An 18960-nucleotide genomic window follows, 5' to 3' on the forward strand; every position below is an offset into this window, starting at 1 on the left:
AATGCTTAGGGAATGGCACGCATCCACGTTGAAGGGGCGAAGCATAACATGAAGGGAAAACTGTTTATTACGTTTAGGCAGAAGACTGAACCGAATATTGTAGTTGGATCATCCTGACTTGGACCCAGTGGACTGCAGGCTAATATGGTGGTCCTGCAGTCCACCATCACCTCATTTCGTAGGACAGGGAGTCGAGGGGCGTTCATATTGTCAGGCCAGCAGAGTAGCTCGGTTATGCTGGTGCCACCGCGAGAAGACGTCCCTCTTCAGCATGAACAATAACACTGTTATTCAACATCTTCATTAACTGAGGTTCTTCCTGGTGGTGAAGTGGTTAGAATGCCTCAGCTGGAGTAATTACCTTGCATAGGAGTCATATAGGAGAGGGGGGGGGGTAGGAGGGGAGGGAGAGGGAGAGGTAGGGGGATAGGGAGAGAAAGAGAAGGCTAGGAGTGAGGGAGATGGAAGCTGGAGGAAGGGCAGGGTTGAGGGCAGGGTTATGTGGTGGCAGGATCGGATTAACCTCAGTGGGGGACGGTCGGCTAGGCTAAGTACGGGACCTCCAAAGTAGGCTAAGGGACCCCCATAAGACTTAAATGACCACCTCTGGATCTTATAATTATGACACCGGATGCTGTCATCTCTTAATCATTTATCAACTTGTTTATTGTGTCTATCTATCTATCGGCATACCGGTACGCATTAATCCCGTAAGGGGGAGCCACTAACCAATCGCCTCCATGTCGTCCTGTTTCCGCCATTTCCCTGCCCTTCCCCGCCATTTTGCTGCCCTCCCCCGCCATTTTGCTGCCCTCCTCCCAGCTCCCACCCCCCTACCTTGTATACCTCTCCACTCCATCCCTCTATCTCATCCGTGGCTTCCCCCTCACTCTCCCCCCTCCGCCAGTTTACGAGTATTATTCTCTTGAATCCGGTTGATGTCCTCTTTATTTTACTCTCCCTGTCCTCACACGGTTTCACTCTACCAGTCTTCTCGTATTGTAAGGCTTTATTAAGAACTTGTCTATATAACTCCAGCAGACCGAAAAAGTAGATCCTAAGCTGAATAAAACTGTCAGGTGGAGAAGGAGAGCAAAAAGTGAAAGACATCCTGAGGCTCAATGGAGTGACAAACATTTAATATTGTGATTTTTAATGGGTGCCCCTTCATGTGTGGTACGACCTAATTTTGCAGCGTTGTCAGAAAGGGTAACCTTGTTATTATTGTGTGTGTGTGTGTGTGTGTGTGTGTGTGTGTGTGTGGTTAATTCGTCCTTGTATGGAGGCTATATGGTAGTGGTAGTTGGGCATCCTGTAAAAATAATTCCTCACTCACACCCTCTCTCTCATACACCTCTCCACCCTCCATCTCATCATCGGTCTATATAGTGTACTGAATTTCTGTGCTTTTTGTTTTAGTCTTGGTTTTCAAGCGACCATATACACAATTTATTTATTTTCTTTTATTGATTACATGAACGTAAGACAGACGAAAGATAGCATCAGATCAACCTTATAATTCTTCGTCTGAATTCAAATGAGAGCGGGAAACTCAGCCAACGTGACGTCATGCTCTTCATCCCCTGCGCATCTGCTGACGTGTTTAACTGAGCCGTTATTTAATTATATTTTGAGCAGTAGAAGTACTTCACCAATAGACTTTCATCTTCTCTATGTCATTCAATGTATTTTTTATAATATTTCTTTTTTCAAAGAGTTATTTCAAGTTGTTATAGATCTTCAGGTGACTAAATTCCCGTATGTTGTGCCTGGCAGCCATATTGGGAGATATCAGGAGCAAGACCGGGGTTGGGGATGGAGTGTTTTGGCAAGGCAAGGAGGCTGCACTAATGAACTGGCCTAATACTACCAAGATATTCAAGAACCATCCACAAAGACGCATATAATCAGCGGAAAATCATATGAGGTATGCAAATTAAGTAGGTTAGTGAATTATGTTACGGCAATTGCTTAGCCTCAGGACTCAGGCAGGGTTGGGTCTGAAATATAGATCAATTTTCCGTAACACCATTGTGAGTTAGGTTTGGTGTTAAGATTCATTTAGTTGGGTTTGGTGTTAAGATGATAGAGCTAAGGTTAGGATGGGTTAGGTGTGGAGAGAAATAGGTTAGAATTATTTACCCTGTTGGTGCTTCCTAGTTAAAGAATACATGATTAGAATTAACGGAAGTGACATACAAGCCGATTTATATTGTTTTCCTGTCCATTTTACCTATTTCCAGACGCCTTAATCCCGTGAGGGAGTGTGCCAAGAAACAAATCGCCTCCATGTCGCCCTGTACCCTGCTATTTCACCGCTCTCTCCCCATGCCCACATTACCTCTTCTCCATTTTTGGTTGAAAATTTTAGATTCTTTACACATTACTTTGACCAGAAAACTACGTAATTCATACATTTTTTATCATGGTTTGGAGATAGTTTGAATTTAAAGGGAAGAAAGCGAGAATTTAAAGAAATCAGATCACGAATCATCATGTAAGCCATTGTTTTGATATTAAGCAAACCAGATCTACCGTAACTCATCATTATCCTAACCCGGTCTAACCTTATCTAGCCCCGTCTAACCTTATCTAAACCCCATCTAGCCCTGTCTAACCTTATCTACCCTCATCTAGCCCTCTGTCTAACTTTTATTTAACCCTCATCTAACCATATCTAACCCCATCTAACCTTGTATAACAACCTATGTGCTCTATCCCCTCATCATACATCTACTAACCTCACCTAACCAAACCTAACTTTAACTTAGCTATAAAACAGGCAACCATTGACCATTAGCCTATATAAGTTTATCTTCACACTTAAAGCCAGCCTTCTACCTAAGTAGTGTCAATGATGTCCTTGTAGGGCAAATGGAAGGTGACCTGCTGCTATGCCCACTCAAGGAATGACTCATCCAAAAACAGGTTTGAAGGAAAGCAGACCTGTGTCACTGGACCTGGACAAGGCAGCCCTGGTGAGCAAGCATTGGCCCATCAACCACAGTTCCCCGATGCTGCTGGAGACGTCCCAGATCCTGATACAATTTGCAGTGGGTGCGGCTGATGTTCAGGGGACCTCTACTCTCCTGGGTAATATATAGACGCACGGTCACTCCCGGTAAGTGTATATGTACCATCAGTTCTCTGTTGGTGAAATGACTACCTTCAAATATATGGTCACTGGCTGTCCTGTAGGAATAGACCAGGTGTTCATTGTGTGCAGCAGCTACCATCCTTTAGGTTAGGTGAGGGGCAGACTTAGAGGGTCAGACTTGTTCTTGGAGCCTCAAGTGTTCTGTGTGTGTGGTGGGACCACAGGTGTAGCGTTTGGGATTTAGAGTTGCACAACACCCTACATGGAGATAGGGTGTCCTTGATGGACATCAGCAAGAAACATTGTGCACTGCACTCCACACCTCGACATTTGTGGTCACATCCTCATCTGTGCCTCTCATGCTTCACTGGGATGCCAGTGTGCCTGAACCACCAAGAACAATGTATTGGCCAGTCAAGATCAGGAGGACAGCCCCGAGCAAGTAATAGACACAGTGAGGGTTTCCTCCAAACCGACATCTCAGGCTGAGGTCTTGATCCTGCTAGGAGATGGACGCCTCTTCCCCAGCGTCCATCTCGTCAACAACACCAGGCTTGCTCATCAGTCTCCGAGGAGCCACATCAGGACCCAGGTCTGTGCGTTGCTGCCCCAGCCACTGCTGCCCTGCCTCTTACCCCTTCTGCCAGACATCTTCAGCTTACCAGGCCACTGATTCCCATCTGCTCCCAGTCAGTGCCACTGGCAAGATGCTGCCCAGCCAAGTGCAGACACTTCCTAGCCATTCAGCAGTCTCTCCCACCACCCTCTACCAGTTCTCCATGCTGCTGTGGAGGTTAACCATTTCAACTCTACTTGGCCCATCAAGTCCAGGGCGCGGCCTTTGTTACCAGTCAACGAGCCCCTCAGGCGCTTTTCTGGACATTGTCCCTCCAGCCTTCTCCCCATCCAGCCAGTGGCATCCTTCTGACGTACCTTCTCTCCCTCCTTGGTGGGATCTCTTGAGTCATGGTTTCACATCGAAGCTCAGTCGTTCAGCAAGTCCCCAGGGTGGACATCTTGTCCCTGCCAAGTCTTTCAGCAGCTGGCATCCACACTCCTCGTGCAGAACACCTGGAAGTCCACTCTGATGATGGCGGGCTTCCATTCCCCCACCCGTGTGGTATTGGAAGATGGCAGCATCTTATATGGTGGATTTATTCATTTTTCATAACTTGGCGGCTGGATCCCCACCATGGAAATAATGTATCTGCAGAGCTCTTTGCTCTGCTTAACTCCTTGAATTCCTCAACTCCCTCTTCCAGCTTCAGGTGGTACTCTCTGCTAACTGTTTGGCAGCTCTTCACCTCATCATTTCTACGTGAGCCTCAACTGGCATGACCCCACCAGATTCATGGCATGTCTGTCTCAGCCACCTATTCTGGTGCCTTCTTATTGGGGACTTGGAGGTTCTACTTTTTCAGTGGATCCCCTCCCATAATGGCATCAGGGGCTGTGTAGATTGTAGGAAGTGTCACTCCACAGATGGCCGTGTTATTTTCAGAGCCTCTTCCCTCTCACAGAAGCTACACATCATCATCTCTCTTGGCTTCTCTTGCAGAGGAGCCTGGGATGCTGACTACCTGGAGAGTTCACCTTTCCCACCACAGTATTGGAGTCATACCGCATGGACTTGTCCCCTAGATCAGAAATGCCCATTGGGCTAAGGATCTTCCTGTGCCCTGGATGTGGCACTCACCAAGATTGTACATAGTGCATGTTGGCCTCACTTCTCATCTCCACCGTATCAGACTAGTCTCACACCCTTTTGCCAGTGGGTGCAGAAACCAAGAGGAGACCACAGCCCACTTCACATTGCACTGCCTTTGTTTCTACTGCACATTCTCCACTAACCTGAGGGATATTCTAGGTGCACTAGGAAGCGCTGACTTTTTCCCTCAGGAATACTCCTTGGCAGAGTGGTCATGAGCCATCATCAACGACGTTGAGTCCCTATGCCCACATGAATGTCTTCCTCACGAGATCTGGACTACTACACAGCCTTTAGCTTGAGAGTTCTCTTTGTGAGCCTCTGGGAGGACACCTCTGGGCCTCCAACGCTTGTAACAACATTTTAGGCCACAGCAAGACCCAACATTTTCCAGAGTAGGGAAGGCAGGCTAGCCACATTATACAACTGGGTTATGTCCTTGGGAAAACCAGTCAGATACCCAGTGATTGAATATTGAAAATAGGGATTGTAGTGATCTTACATGTGGACTTGTTGATCATAGGAAAAAAAAAAAAAAAAAAAATGGTTCTTCTATGTAGGGCATGACAGTTATTGTATGAGAAGAAATGGTGATGGTATATCCCCTGTGGCGGGGGGACACAACCTGGCCGCACTATGGGGTGGTACTACTACTCTGCAGCCAGGTTGTGTTAGGAAGAATACTGCCACCGTATTCCCTGCGCGTGTCGTAAGGCGACTAAAAGGGAGGGGCGGGGTGAGGGGGGGGGGGACTAAGGGACCCCCTCCTCTGTTTTTTAGTTCCTAAAAAGAAACAGGCCAGAGAAAGGGATGGGGGATGGAAGTTATCCCCGTTACCCTGAAAGAATTGGGTCTGCATATCGAATGTGTGCGTGGATGTAGTACGATTGAGGCTAAAAGGGAGGAGATTGGGAGGAATGTTTGTGAGAAGAAGGAAGTTGGATGTGTTAGCTTTGAGTGAAACAGAGATGAAAGGGAAAGGGGGAGTCTATGTTTGGAAGTGTGAATGGAAGATTGTTAGGTGTTGATAGAGGGAAGGGCAAGAAGAAGGTGTGGCCTTGTTAGTGAGTCTGGAAGTACAACAATGTGTGGAGATTGAATGGAAGGAGGTGTCATCGAGACTGATGTGGGTGAAAGCAAAATTTAGATATGTGAGTTGTGGGGGTTTGTGAGTGCATATGGGCCTGCTAGTGCCAGGGATTAAGAACAGACGGCGTCTTTCTGGAATGATGTTGATGAGAGTCTGCAGAGTTTTGGAGCGAATGTGAATTTGGTAATGCTGGGGAGATTTGAATGCTAGAGTGGGGAAATGTAGCAGTTGAAGGCGTAGATTAAAGTATGCATGAATTGTGCCTGGAAGAAATTGAAAATGGGGAGCGAATGATAGCGATGTGTGTTGAGCGAGAGATGAGTGATTAGAGGGAATACGCTGTTTGAGAAAGAAATATATTAATAAGTATATTATTAATATGCTGAAGTATGCACATGGGTGAGACAGGAGGGTGGAAGAAGGGTTGTTGATAGAGCTTTGATGGACTATGTGGTAGTGTCTAGGAAATGTAATAGGAAGGAGGTTGTTGGATGTGAAAGTACTGAGAGGGGAGGGTGGAGGTATGTCTGACCACTACCTGGTGGAGGGAAAGTTAAGAGTAGGTAAGAGATGGGTGAGAGCTAGGAGGGTTAGGTGTGGCAGGGAGGTTTTGAAAGTCAGTGAGTTGGATAAAAGAGAGAAAAAGATAGAGTATCAGGAGAAATTGAAAGATGAGTGGAACGCAGTGAAAGATCGGGAAAATGGCAGCGTGGAGGAGGAATGGCAGTTGTTTAAGAGTGCTGTGGTGGGGCATGCAGAAGAGGTGTGTGGTGTGAGACGTGTGGGTGGTGGTGTAAGAAAAGGAAGTGAATGGTGGTGCGAGGAAGTAAGTATGGCTGTGGCAGAGAAGAGACGTGCATATGAAGTGTGGCTGTAGAGGAAGGATGAGATGTCATATGAAAGGTATAAGGAGAAGAGGAATAGAGCGAGAAGGGCTGTGCGTGATGCTAAAGTGGCAGCAGATGAGAGGTGGGGTAGGCGGCTGACAGAGAATTTTCAACAGAATAAGAAAATGTTTTGGAAGGAGATGAAAAGGGTGCGAAAGGGAGAGTCTGGGAAGGAAGAACGAGTAAAAGCAGAGGATAGAAGGATGTTAATTGAGATGGTAGCAGTAAGGAAGAGATGGGCAGAGTATTTTGAAAGATTGTTAAATGTAGAGGAGGAAAGAGTGGCTGAGATTGGGGCAGATGGAAGGGTGCAATGAATAAATGTGTTGGAAGAGTTGAATGATTCTTTGATCACGAAGGAGGAAGTGGAGAAGGCAGTAAAGGAGATGAAAACAGGGAAAGCTGCAGGTATGGATGGGTGTGCTGTGGAATGCCTGAAGGGTGGTGGAGTGACTATCGTTGACTGGTTAGTAAGATTGTTGAATGTGTGCTTTGAGAGAGGTATGGTGCCAATTGACTGGGCAAGTGCTTGTGTGGTCCCGTTGTATAAAGGCAAGGGTGATAAGTATGAATGTACTAGCTTTAGGGGTATAAGTCTGTTGAGTGTTGTAGGTAAGGTGTATGGTAGAGTGTTAATTATGAGAGTTAGAGAGGGTACAGAGGGAGTGATTGGTGAGGAGCAGTGTGGCTTTAGGAGAGGGAGGGGATGCGTTGATCAGGTGTTTGCTGTGAGACAAGTGTGTGAAAAGTATTTAGCGAAAGGCAAGGATGTGTTTTGGGCATTTATGGATTTAGAGAAAGCATTTGATAGAATTGATAGGGAGGCTTTGTGGACTGTTTTAAGATTGTATGGACTTGATGGTAGGTTACTAAAAGGGGTGAAAAGTTTTTATGTAAATAGTAGAGCGTGTGTAAGAGTGGGAAATGCTGTGAGTGATTGGTTTCCCGTGAGAGTGGGGCTGCGACAGGGATGTGTGATGTCGCCTTGGTTGTTTAATATTTACATGGATGGTGTTGTAAGGGAGGTGAATGCAAGAGTTTTAGGTGGAGGTCTGAGTCTGGTGAATATTGATGGTGGAGAGTGAAATCTGAAGCAGCTGCTGTTTGCAGATGATACTGCACTGGTGACTGATTCAGAGGAGAGATTGAGACAGTTGGTAGAGGAGTTTGGAAGGGTGTGTGAAAGGAGGAAATTGAAAGTAAATGAGAATAAGAGTAAAGTGATGAAGTGTACGAGGTTGATAGATGGTAGGGGGATGAATATAGTTTTGAATGGTGAGTTGCGTGAGGAGGTAGATTGTTTTAAATATCTAGGGTCACATGTTGCTGTGGATGGAAGAATAGATGCAGAAGTGAAGTTTAGAATAAATGAAGTAGGAAAGGTGCTGGGAGGAATGAAAAAAGTGTTTAAATGTCGTTCGCTTAGAATGGATGTAAAGAGAAGGCTGTATGAGGGTGTTGTGGTACCGACTGCGTTATATGGGGCTGAAACATGGAGTATGGGTGTAGCAGAGAGGAACAGTTTGAATGTAATGGAGATGAGGTGTCTGAGGAGTATGTGGGGAGTGACACGTATGGATTGGTTGCGAAATGATGAAGTGCGAAGGAGAACTGGCGTTGTTCGGGAGATGGCTGGTAGAGTTGACCAGAGGGTGTTGCGATGCTTTGGGCATATGGAGAGAATGGATAATGAGCGATTGGTGAAAAAGATAACTAGATCTGATGTGAGAGGTGTAAGGCTGAGAGGAAGACCACGAATAGGATGGATGGACAGTGTGAAGAGAGCGCTGGATGCGAGAGGGATGTCTGTTGAGCAAGGAAGAGTGGCTGTGCGTTACAGAAATAAATGGAGAGAAATTGTGAATGAATAAGTGATGATGCAGCCCTGAGGGGATATTCTCCCGCATTTGGTCTGATCAGCTAGTCAGGTCAGGTGCGGGTAAGGGGATGGGTCTGTTATGATGTGGCAGGGGTAAACCAGTTCTGCTGTCGGGCCCTGCTGCGGATGTCACTGATTGCATTGCGCAGTTGACCCTTGTGCGGTGTGGTGCGGTGAGGATCTGTCCGTTCTCCTCTTTGGGGCTAAGATGCAAATGAATGTGTTTGAATGGATGAGTAAATGGGGAGTGTGTCGTCCTGTCTCGGCTACCTCCCTTTCCTTGGGGGAAGCAGCCTAGGTATATAGATAGATAGATAGATATCCAAAAAAGATGCCAAAATGTTAAGGTTATAGAAGCAGATACCTAACTGCATAACAGCTGATTGGAATACAAGGGTGACCTGTGGTTGAGGGACTTTATTATAAACAGGCAGTGGAGCAGTCTTCTCATGCCAATGCTACTACAGTATTTGAAGGTGTCCCTCTCCAGCACCAGGGTTTGTTGGAGTGGTATGGAACATTAAATTTAACATACAATATGGTAATTCATTTACAGTTTTGCAGGTGAGGGAGCACCCCAGTAAAGTTTGGGAAGATAACGATGAACACTGGAGGAGCCAGGCCATCAACAGAAGGTGTGGGACAAGGTGGTGAGTGCTAACAGTACAACTAGAGGTATGTAAAGAAAATTTTAGTAAAATGCAAATATCTTGATAAAGTACCTACTGATTATGATTAACCCACTGCATCCCGTCAGCGTATGGGTACGTCAGAATTTTTTTGCAAGCCGAGACCCATCGACGTACCGGCACGTTTTGCAATTGTGAGGTCTGTCATTTGCACATTTTTTAAGTTTCATCGGTGATTTTTGATAGGCACGTGGGAGACCTTCCTCTTCCTGCCGCCAGGCGTTGAGACTCCCCGACCCCGAGTCACCCCTTTGCACCATTGTCTCAGCAACAAACCTGTTAGCAGTGACCTGGCCAATAAAGACATGTCACTCTGCAGTCTCTCCAGTGACAAAATTGAAGCCTCCCTTGATGCCTCCACAAGTGAGAGAGATTCCCCATTCGATGACGATGTGGAGGACAATGATTACGTGGCGCCAAAGGAAGAAACGAGCAGGAGTGATGAGGGGGGTAATGTTGCCAAAGAAGGTGTGGTATATTGATGTGTTCGGTGAGTGAAACCGCTTGTATCACCCATTTTATTGTGTGAAAACCAATATATTCTTGTACTACGTATAAATTCGTACCGAGTGAACAAATATCTACCTGTTCTGAGTGGTTTCCAATAGTTACCGCTACCATAAAAAAAAAGACAGCAGCAGCACGCGCCCAGAGAAGACGGTACCAGGTGTTCGGACAGAAACCTGTATAGCGTACTTATTAGCTCAGATGAGCACTTTTTTTGGTATTTTCCAATGTTTCTTATAAAAAGTGGAGGTTTGAGGGGGGGGGGGGAATTGAAAATCTGCCTGGATTGGAGGAGGTCATTGGTGAAAAATTAGCCGGGATGCGGTGGGTTAAAAGCTTTTTGTGTGTGTGTGTGAAGGAGGGGTAGTATCTGTATGCTACTTAGGTATCCTTGCCTCATAGTTGGTTATAGATGAATTTTGGCCACATAATACGTCTATAGATGCTGGAGAGGGATGCCTTGACCTGGTGACACAGAAATGACTGTGCACTGGTACTGTCCAGTTACGTAAGAACAGTCATGCAGTCCATCCTCCTCCTCTCAGGGAATATGGATGAAGCTGAGACACGCTATTGAAAATAGCAGAAATTCTCTGTTATATCATTGTCACTGTTTGCAGGTCTCTCTCTCCAGCATAATGATCAAGTGTACTGATGTACTGGTATACCCCGGTATGCGATACCCCAGCTTAGCGATGGGGGTAGAAGTACCATCATACCCCGCCTAATGGTGGCCAAACCCTGGTTTAACGATGAGTTTAAATTTTTTGTTTTTTTACCAGTTTTGATGATCATACAACAAATTTTGTGTTTAGGTTGATTTGTAAACTGTTTTTAGACTTCGATTAATGTGTTTTAGGCATAGGTGGGGTGAACATTGTCATTTTCGGGTACAGTTTAATAAGATGGTTTTTTTTCTAGACATTTGACACTTTTTAGATTATATTTTTGGGTTTAGGTGAGTTATGAACTGCTCTTAGGCTTAGTTTAGCTTTTTTAAAAGCTATTTTGGGGTGTATATGAGCTAGAAACTTGTTTTTGGACTAATTTGGGTGAGTTTAGGACTTGGTTTTGGGGGGGGGGGGAACCAAAGGCACAAAAAAGAATCCCTATACTTTACATGTTACATATACCTCGATACATGATACCCCATCTGGTGATAGGTTTTTACTTAACCAGTTGTTGAGTCCATATTATAATTACAAATCTTAATAGATAGATAGATAATTAGATAGACAGCTCCATGCGAGCCTGGGAAAGGGAAATGATCTTGCAAGTTAACTGAGGAAATGCTGACGACAGATTAGGAAGTAGCAATGTCAGGAGATGATGTAGGTAGTGTGTCAGCGAGATAGCAGGGGAACAAAGCCTAGTGACATACACACATACTCACACACAGGTTTCTGGAACTTTCCAACCACAGTGTAACACACGTGACACGACCCCTGTTTCACCAGAATTTAGGAAAGAGAGCTCAGAAGGAGGCTAGCGATTGAACCGACAGGTAGTGGAGAGAGTGAACAAGAAAAGAGGGGCTCAACTAGACTTACTTATTATATTGTATCTGTAAGACATACCCTGCTCAACTTAGATTTCTCAGAAGATAATAAATGAAGATCAACTCCTTGTATTCATCTTTAATTCCTACTACAAGAAATCGAGAGTGAGAACTAAACCACAAAACTTCTCTACAAGTAACTACAAAGTCCTTTTTGTGACATTTGTGGAAAGTTATAGAAACCCGTGTGTGAGTATGTGTATGTCATTAGGTTTTGTTCCCCTGCTATCTCGCTGACACACTACCTACATCATCTCCTGACATTGCTACTTCCTAATCTGTCGTCAGCATTTCCTCAGTTAACTTGCAAGATCATTTCCCTTTCCCAGGCTTGCATGGAGCTGTCTATCTATCTATTTATCTATCTATCTATTAAGATTTGTAATTATAATATGGACTCATAACACAGTTGCATTGTTAAACCGGAGTATACCTGTACTGTATAACAATGTACAGCATAGTTATGTATAGAATGGTAATTTTTAAAATTTTTGCAGGTACTTCGGAAATTAACTGGCTGGGGTTTGAAGATCCGTTGGGCAGCCTTCAAGCTTAATCACCAGTGGCTGAGGACATACCATTTCTTTCTCCACTTCATACGAACTCTCATCTGTTCACCCCATGGAGGTAAGTAATAATGCCACAATTTTATTTCAGTATTTCTTACTACCAGATTGGTTTTCAGTTTCAGTTACACTTTTGGCATGTACCATAAGTTTATTTTTTATCTTGATTAATCATACCACCAAAATATTTGTAGTATTTTTTTTTTTAATTTCATAACATGCAGTAGCTGAGGGATTAATAAAGCTTGTATCGAACCATTCTAGCTCAGAGAAACTGTTTAGGAGAATGGAAGTGTCTGGAGGTAGCAAGACTGAAATATAAAACAAATCACCAGATTGATTGAGTTAAAATATTAAATGTCCAATTTACTAATACATTCATATTTTGCAGATATGCAGCAATATCATCCATCCCTGCAATGCCCTCTTTTGAAGGTGATTAATGATAAAATGTTGGATAGGGATGGCTTCACCCAGTAGCACTGATACCTCCAAATATACCAACTTTAGAGTAATTTCTTGTGAATTGTTTGATGAAGGTGTATCTAGCCATCTAATTGGATAAGTCTCCTCTGAAAAGTCTCTCGAGTTAAATCATGTGGAGGTAGAAGGAGTACAATCCACCCTTGTTTTACGATTATGTCTTTGAATAAAATCCATCACCTTGGGATTTGTCATGTCTGTAGTCATTATAGTATATGTTCAGTGGGAATGTTTTTGGCCGAGGATCACCTACTCAGCAAAGTCTAAAAAAGTTTCCAGCTCACCTAAACTGGTAATTGTTTTACTTCATTGCACTACACTTGCTCTTGGCCAAAAAAAATATGTATAATAATCAGTTTACAACTCTTCTGTTCTGGTAGTTTTTAAATTTCCCTGCACTTCACTTGCTGATTTGGCCACACCAATACAATAGTGTTCCATCACTAACACTAACACACCCAGTAGTGACAGAGTTCAGAGGCCATCTTGAAACTAACAATTGAATATGCTTGCCTTTTGATGATCGAACAGTACCTTTGCTATGCTGTATATCAGAAAAGGTTCTTGTAGTCATCATACAAGCCTTTCACTACACGCTGGGTCATCGTAAAGTATGACCAAAGATGTACCATCTGATTGAAGGTTTAAGTAGTCATGCTCCCTTGTTGATGTAATTTATCCATGTTGTTATTGTTGTATTATTATTATTTTATTGCATACTGGTAATTGCCATGATAACTTTACTCTTTTTACCTTAACCTGGCCTTATTATTCCATCTCTCCATCTTGAATAGTAATTTGTAATGCTAGATTAACACTAGTATATTATGATAGTCATGATATAGGGCTTTGAAAAATGTAGAGCCATAGCATTGTATTTTCAGCCACTGGACCACATGAAATAAACTGCAAAAAAACAAAAATCTGGCCCAGGTTACGGGGTATAAAGTGTAGTCTGTTGGTATTTATCATTTTTATTTTATATAATATATAATGTGTACCAGTGATATTTATATGTACTGTATTTTTGTCACATTTCAGATGTGTTTTAGGCATGGATTAGGAGATTATTGTATTGGTTCTGTATTAGCATTTTCGTTATTTGTTTTTTGGCTGATATTTAGTGTGTGTGTGTGTGTGCGTGCATGTGTGTTCTTACCTAATTGTATCTTTACAGGAATGAGTCAAACTCGTACTGTCCCGTGTCTTAAACCATATTTATCGTACATATCCTTAAATTTGTGAATTGTTTTGGCACACACTATTTCATTCGGTAGTGTATTCCACTGATCAACTGCACTGTTTGGGAAACTAAAGTTCCTTACGTCTTTATCGCCTCTCTTTTTATGCAGTTTTTGCAGTGTCCTCTTGCTGATGCATCCCCATAGGTTATGTCATCATTTATGTCTATTTTCTCCTTCCCTGATATGCATTTATATAGCATAATCATGTCACCTCTTTTCCTTCTCTCCTGTGGTGTTGGTAGATTCAGTTTTTTTTAGCCTTCGTAGCTTAGATCCCTTAAGCTTGGTACCCATCTTGTAGCCGCTCTTTGAACTTTTTCAATCTTGTCTAAGAGTTTTTTTTAGATGACTCCAGACTACTGATGCACACTCCAAGTTTGGTCTAATGAATGATGTTATTATTTTTCTTAGCATGTCGTCATTTGTGTGTGTGAACGCTATTCTCATATTTGCAAGCTTTCATTGCTAGCTTCCTTTCTGGTCGTTCTATAGCCGCTGTTGTAAACGGCCATCGTTCTTCTCCTAGATCTATCAACAGTGGTGTTCCTCAGGGCTCTGTCCTATCACCAACTCTCTTCCTTTTATTCATCAATGACCTTCTAAGCTGTACATCTAACCCTATCCACTCATACGCTGATGACTCCACCCTTCACCTTTCCATTCGGTTCCCGCAACGCCCATCTCAGCAGTTACTTCAACAAACAATGGATGAGGCTATGGCACACCTAATGTCTGATTTGGCTCGTATCTCTGACTGGGGTAAAAATAATCTGGTTGTTTTTAATGCATCTAAGACTCAGTTCTTACACCTATCAACCCGACAAAATCTTCTACAGGTATACCCACTAATGTTTAATAATATTCAGCTTAATTCTGCATCATCCTTGAACATGCTTGGGGTTTCATTTACTCGGGTCTTATCTTGGAAAGATCATATTACATCTCTTGTAAAATCTGCTTCCAGGAGATTAGGTGTGCTAAGCGGACTCCGTTTTTTCTTTACCCCTGCACAGTTGTTGACTCTATACATGGGTTTTATCCAATCCTGTGTAGAGTACAACTCTCATGTGTGGGGAGGCTCCCCACATACAGCTCTTCTCAATAGGGTGGAGTCAAAGGCTTTTCGTCTCATTAACTCTCCTCCTCTTACTGACTCCCTTCAACCTCTGTCTCTTCACCGCACTGTTGCATCTTTATCTCTCTTCTGTCACTACTTTAATGGTCACTGCTCCTCTGAACTGTCTGCATGCATTCCTCCACCTCTGTGACGGGCGCGTGGCACCCGTCTAGCAGCAAACTCATCCATTTTCTGTCCAACTCTTATCCATTTTCTGTCCAACTCTCTAATGCAAGAGTTAACCGGTACTCCCAGTCCTTCATTTACGCAACAGGTCAACTCTGGAACTGTCTCCCTCTGTCTGTATTTCCTGCTGCCTATGATCTCCAGTCTTTCAAACGCAGTGTGTCCAGGCATCTCAAAATGATCGGATCTTGAATTTGGCTCTCTATTGTAATTTGTTTTTCTCTTGGAGGGACCTGTTATTGCGGGCTCATGGCCTTTGGTTCCCTCTTCCTCAAAAAAAAAAAAAAAAAAAAAAAATGTGTATACATGTTCTGTACCTTCTCACTGATGTGGTCAGCCGGAGATAGTCTGTTATTGATAATCACACCTAGGTCCTTTTCTCTTTGTGATGAGTGTAGGGTTTTATTTCCTAACTTATAATCCCACTTGGGTCTTTTTCCACTTTTACCAAAATTGATTACATGACACTTGTCCACATTGAATTCCATTTGCCATGTATTACTCCATTCATGAAGTTTATTTAATTCTTCTTGTTGGTCTTTACAAGAGTCTGTGTTAGTAATTCTCCTTTGTATTTTTGCATCATCTGCAAATAGCTTTCATTTCCAGTGTTACTGTCTAGATCATTTATATACGCAAAAAACATGATTGGTGCCAACACTAAGCACTGTGGAACTCTGCTAGTCACTTCTCTCCATGGTGAGTAATTTCCCCTTAGTACTGTTCTCATTTCTCTTTTTATGAGAAAATATTGCATCCAACAATACAGTTTGCCCCTGATTCCTCCTTGATGGTACAGTTTCCATAAAAGTCTTTGGTGTGGTACTGTGTCAAATGCTTTCTTGAAATCTAAATAGATACTGTCCACCCATCCTTCTGTTTTCTGTAATGTGTCTGTTACTCTCATAGTAGCTCAACAGATCAGTAACACATGATTTTCCTTTTCTGAACCCAAACTGTCTTTCTGTTATTGTGTTCTAGATGATTTACCCAAGCTTTTCTTATAAGCTTTTTTAATACCTTGCTTACAACACTGGTTACTGATACTGGTCGGTAGTTGAGTGGATGTTGTCAATTCCCTTTCTTGAATAAGGGAACAATGTTTGCTTTCTTCCAAATATCAGGTAGTTTACCTTGTCTCAAGGATTTCTTGAAAATTAAAGATAATGATTTACTTACCTCCTCTGCACATTCATATAGCACCCAACATGAAATTTCATCAGGACCATTTGCTTTTCCTTTGTCTAATTTACTTAACTCCCCCTGTATTTCTTTTTCTGAAATTTGTATATCTGGTAGTATGTGTGGGCATGAATGTTCCACATAGTCCCTCTCAATTTTTTTTTCTTCTGTAAAAACTGTTTGGAAATTCTTATTTAGTGCTTCACAAATATCCTTCTCTTGTGTATAGGTGATTCCCTCGTCCGTAATGGATTATATTTTATCTTTTACTTTGGTTTTGCTTCTGATGTAGCTGTAAAATAGCTTCGGTTGATCACTACTTTTATTTATGATATCCTCCGCAAACTGTTTTTGGGCTTCCCTCCTTATTCTTTTATAATCGTTTCTTGCTTGTTTATAGTTGTTATATGCCCTTTCACTGTTGTGTCTTCTGTATCTATTCCACAACAAATCTCTTTTTTCTTTTGATTTTTTACATTCTGTGTTGAACCATTTCTTTATTTTCTTTTATGCTTCTTTGTGCTGTGGGATGTACTTCTGGACTCCTACTTCATGATGTTCACAGAATTTTTTATATACAGTATTTAAAAGTTGTCCTCTAAGCTCCTTCTCCCAATCAGTTACTAAGAAGTACTTCTTTAGGTCATGATAGTTTACCTTTTTATAGTTTAGGCTGATTTTGTAACTTTCATTGCTGTTAACTGTCGTATGCAATCCTGAAGTTGCAATTTAGTACTGCATGGTCGCTTTTGCCGAATGGAGAGTGATATATTAAATTGTCAGTATCGTTTTCTTGCCTAGTAAATATAAGATCTAGCATTGAGGGTACATTGAGTCCTCTTTTTCTGGTGCTTTCCTTTACATGTTGCATTAGGAAAAACTCCTGCACGAGATCCAGGAGCTTTTGGTCCCAACCGTTTTCTTGGCTTATTATATCTAGAGTATTTCAATTTATATTTGTATTAAAATCTCCAGTTAGTATAATTCTTTACGATTTATCTTCCATTCTATGTAGTAATTCTCTTAAACTCTGAATTGTACTCTCTGCCAGGTCCTCATATTCGCCTCTTTCCCATGTGTTTGATCTGGGTGGCATGTACAAATTGGCTACAGTTACTTTCCCTTCAGATGTATTGATCTCTACTGCAATCAGTTCTGCTTGTGAGGGTATATCTAGTACTATTTCTTTGACTTTTAGATTTTTCTTAGTTAATATTATAATTCCTCCCTTTTTTTTTAAGTTGCTATCTCTTCTCCATATATAGTATTCGTGTAAATTTAGGATGTCATTTGATATCTTTGGTGTTAATTTTGTTTCAGTTAGGCATACTATATGTGGTTCATTTTCTCTGATATAATCATTCATCTCTAATAATTTAGATACCATTCCATCCACATTTGAGTACATAACTTAATCATCTTATTTATATACTTGTTTTGACTTGGTTCTACTACCTTCCTCCTTTTTATTCCCTCCTGTTTATGTACCACTTTCGTACCTGCAATCCAATTACTTTGTAAAAAAATGTATTCTTTTCCTCTGATCTTCCATTTTTTTTTTTTTTTTTTTTTTTTTTTTTGCTTCCTCCCTCTTCTCTTTCAGTAGTTCAGTTCCTCTTGTGTTAGGCATCTTTTTATCCATACATTTTTTAACTCCTCTTTTTCCATAAGATTCTTTGCATTTTTTATTATCTCCTCCACAGTGTTTACACTCTGGAAAGTTACCTTTAGGGGCCTTGATTTGTTTTGTATTTCCCCAACCTTTTGTATTCCTGTCTTTACTACATATTTCCTCTGATACTTCCTTCAATATTCTCATTACATTTGCCATCTCCTTTTTGTCTCCTGAGATCTTGTTTCTTACTTCTTCCTCTTCTATACCAGTGATTACTAGAGATTTGTTGTTATCTGCTGAATCTCTGACTAATTTAGGATTGTTTTGGATTATTCTGTTCACTTCCTTTTTAATGCTTTTTTCTTCCACCCTTGATTCTAAGTCTCTCTCTACTTTCACCGTTTCGGCATAAGTGATTTCCACATCATTTTTGTAGCTTTTCACAGCTTCATTCACCTGTGTTATGTTCTCACTATCACTGCTCTGATCTGTCAGATTGCTTACTTGCCAGATTGTCTCTGTATCATTTTTGAACTCTTCCATAATATACTGTACTCTCGTGGTTGACTACTGTACTTGTCATTTCACTAATTTTCCTCCTAAGTGAACCCACTTCTACTGTCAGTTCATCTGTTGTTGTGTCTTTCTTGTTGACTTCCTTTCCTAATTTTTCTATTTCTTCCTTTTGCAAGTGCATCTGTTTCTTAATTTCATCAATCTCATTCTGAAAAGCCATCTCTAGTCTGTGTACTCGTTCCACCAGTTTATTGTTAGTCTCCATTTCAACCAGTTCTTGGTAGAAATCATCATCCTGCTTTCTACCTTTATCCCTTTTCCAAATTTGCTCTACTAAAGTGTATGTGTGTGTGTATTTTAAACAGGCTTTCTCTATATGTTTCTTGTCTGTATCTTTGTATGTATCTTGTACATGTATGTGTTTGTATGTGTATGTCTTGTGTTTGTTTGTGTATGTATTTGTGTATATTGTATCTTGAGTATCGTGTATGCATACTGTATGTATTTTGTGTATGTATTTTTATGTATCTTGTGTATGTTTGTGTATGTATCTTGTGCATGTGTGTGTTTGTATGTGTATGTATTTTTATGTATCTTGTGTATGTATGTGTATGTATCTTGTGCATGTGTGTGTTT

Source organism: Coenobita brevimanus, chromosome 6 (genome assembly GCF_032717465.1).
Source record: "Coenobita brevimanus isolate Jiangsu-jjx chromosome 6, ASM3271746v2, whole genome shotgun sequence".
Lineage (NCBI taxonomy): Eukaryota > Metazoa > Arthropoda > Malacostraca > Decapoda > Coenobitidae > Coenobita > Coenobita brevimanus.